Source organism: Vicugna pacos, chromosome 3 (genome assembly GCF_048564905.1).
Source record: "Vicugna pacos chromosome 3, VicPac4, whole genome shotgun sequence".
NCBI classification, from domain to species: Eukaryota; Metazoa; Chordata; class Mammalia; order Artiodactyla; family Camelidae; genus Vicugna; species Vicugna pacos.
The window spans coordinates 20,907,430-20,910,668 of NC_132989.1; the positions used below are offsets into that span (position 1 = coordinate 20,907,430).

Below are 3,239 nucleotides of genomic sequence, written 5' to 3' on the forward strand. Positions count from 1 at the left end.
AGGAAGGACTTTAAAGGGCGGGGCCTCTTTTACGTGCTTGCCTGGTTCCTGGGGGTGGGATATGCACTTGGGCAGTGAGGGGTAACAGCACCAGGCCCACCTCCAGGCCGACCACTTTCACACAAGGACCTGGCCTTACCTCCGCACACGTTGCCTGACCCGAGACTTCATCCCAAGAGCAACCTGGCCCATCGTCCAGGACCCCCGAGTCCTCAGTCCCACTCTTAGTGCTACTCCTATTTATGAACAGCAGCAGGCTGCAGAACAGGACGGAAGCTCAGAAGGCTGATTCCAGGAGCCCATTAAAAGGCCTGTAGCCAGAGGGTGGGGATAGCTCAGTGGTAGGGCGCATGCTTAGCATCCTCAGTTCCCATTACCTCCAAAAAAAAAAAAAAAGAAAGAAAAAGGCTTGTGGCCAGGAATTGTGCCTGTCAACAGCTTGCTATATGATTTCATGCTCAGCCTCTCAATTTGTGTCCCTCACCTCTGAAATGAGAACTAGACGAGTCTTCATATTTTCCCAAAAAATAGCTGTAAGCAGCAGTTAAAATCTTTGATAGATGTGTAAATTTTAACAAAGCTGTACCAGCAGGAAGTTTTGGTTCCACGTAGACCAGATCCCATTGTAATGAGCGTAACTACAACAAAAAAACAATCTCAAAGCCCTCTTAGGACCGATTTATTTCTACAAAAATTTAACACCATTTAACTCCAGGACAAGCCGAGAGCCTGATAATCCCTTGGAGTTTTTTTCGGGTTGAATTTATTAATACACTTAAGAGAAAAATTCTTTAGCTAAATATTGGTTAACTTTTTCTACACATTATTCCCATCAATGACTGACATTTGTACAGCCCTCTGAGATGTTATTTTTTAGAGTGAATTTATGGTATGTAAATTACTTCTCAATAAAGCTGTTTAAAAAATTTTTTTTTTAATTTTAAGATCTCTGAAATTCACTGTGGGAAGGATTGCCCAACTCCAGGGATATCCCTTCACCCTGGATTCTGGGTTTGGTAGCGTGAAAGCTTCGCTGGGACCTATCAACCCCGCAGGCTACGATAGCCTTAAGGAGGACGACTGAGGAGCACACACACACACGTGCACACACGTTTGCACAAGGAACAGTTCTAAAACAGTTCTCACCAAGTCCCAGCTCCCTCCCCCAAGACTTCACACACATGAGCAATGAAATTAATTTTCCAACTTGAAGTAGAAAGAATCAAGTTAACTGAAAAACGATAAGGAAGGAGTTAGGTTTGCCAAAACTAATCAGCTTCCAGGAATAGGAATACAAATAACTCTGTTCAAGAGAAAACAATCTTTCCTCTTCCTTCCTACAAAGGAGTTTTGCCCCGCTGTATTACAAACAAACAGAAAACAAGTCATCCACGAGGAGGGAGGGAAAACCCTATAGACTTTGCCTTTTCCCTGTTTTGTTTATTCTACCCCAGAGAGAGGCACATGAAGTCACATAAACTCCTGTACTCTAGGGACTAAAACTTTTTTAAATTGCACTTTATGTTAAACAAGCAAATTTTCTGAAGCACTGCCATTTGTTGGAGAAGAATGTAAATCTGGACCTAATGGGCCTCAGATGTCCTTGAATGGAACATGACCATGAATGGAAAAGTACTAAGCCCCAGAAGGTATTAGTGTGCAAGGCTGTGGGTCTGCTCAGCTGGAGAGCTTCTCTCCCCTTTAGAGATGAATTCTGTCTCTTGGACACCTAAAGCTTGAAGGGGTGGCTTTATAGCCATCCAATGGGGCCAAGGAGAAGGGTTCAGGATGAGGGCTGACAGAGAGAGCTTCTGATGTCACTCAGTACTCAACACAAATGAGAAGCAAAGGCAGGAGGGTATAGCTCAGGGGTAGAGCCCATGTTTACCATGCATGAGGTCCTGGGTTCAATCCCCAGCACCTCCATTAAAACAAATAATAAATAAATTAAAAATAAATAAACCTAATTACTTTCCCTCTGCCAAAAAAAAAAAAAAAAGAGAGAGAGAGAGAGAAATGAAAAGCAAGACTTAACAGTTACCAAGCTTACCATAAATACATCAAAGCTTTCCCCTGGGACACCCCACCCTGCTCTCCATTGATACACAGAACCCTCTCACAAGTGAGTCTTCCAAAACGACCTCCTCCAAAGGCGGACACACCCTCAGAGGAGAAGGATGCAGTTCACCTCCTTGATCAGTGCCCTCCACTCTTGTCTGTGGGCTCAGAAGACTCTGGAACAGAAAAGGTGCAGGCTGGCGGAAGTAGCATGGATTTTTCTACTTTTACTCAAATGTCCGGGACTCACTCCGTATGACTGTCAAGGTTATGAAAAGCAAGGAAAGACTGAGCAACTCCCAAACCGGAGGAATGTGGGGAGACAGGACAACTGAACGCAGTGTGGGTTGGATTCTGGAGCTTAGTTAATAGTAATGTTCCCATGTCTCTTAGTTTCTCGGTTGTGACCAGTGTACCACGGCAGTGTGAGAAGTTCAAATGGGGGAAACTGGCTGAAGGGTATATGAAAACTCTCTGTACCTCTCTGCAACTTTTCTTCAAACCTAAAATTATAACAAAATTAAAAGTTTAAAAAGTACAAACCCAAGAAAGTAAAATCCATGATGATGACACAGTTTAGGAGCCTTAGAGCAACAGCAACAGCAGACACCTAGCAAGTGTTCACGACATGCTGGGCACTGAGCCGTGCCCCTGCCCAACAGTACATCCTGCACCCGCTCAACAACCCTCTGATGTGAACCCTCACTGCATCCCCGCCACTGCCTAAACGAGGGAACTGAAGCTTAGAGAGCTTCGGTAACGGACCCAAGGGCACAAAACTGGTAGGTGGCAGAGGCAGAATTCAGACGGAGACACACTGACTCCAAGGACTGTTTCTTCCTTGCCATGCCAGAGCACCGACCGTCTCACGTTTCTTTCTGTCACATGATGGGGAAACACCTCCTTGAACGGTAACTCAAAGAGAGAAAACAGCATCTAATAAGGGAGGAAAAATACTAGGACTCTCACTCAGAAAGAGACAGATTAAGAGATGGGCTCAGTTTCCTGCCCCCTTCCAAGTTACCACAATGTGTATTCATGTTTTAAATAACTGAAAAGGGTAGAGTTATAAAGAAGGATCGAAAATGGGAATCAAAACCCTCCCTGAACACCCAACCTCCAGCTCTAATGATTAGAATAAGAAGAGGTCTGTTCAAGGTCCGTAAAAAACAGACTTCATG

The 3,239-nt window shown here is 44.4% G+C and overlaps 1 non-coding gene across 1 annotated transcript; it reads left to right on the forward strand.

Annotated features, from left to right (window-relative positions):
* Positions 1 to 1,853: 1,853 nt before the first annotated feature.
* TRNAG-ACC (transfer RNA glycine (anticodon ACC)) lies at positions 1,854 to 1,926 on the forward strand. The gene has a single exon. It is a non-coding gene; the product is annotated as a tRNA-Gly (tRNA).
* Positions 1,927 to 3,239: the final 1,313 nt, after the last annotated feature.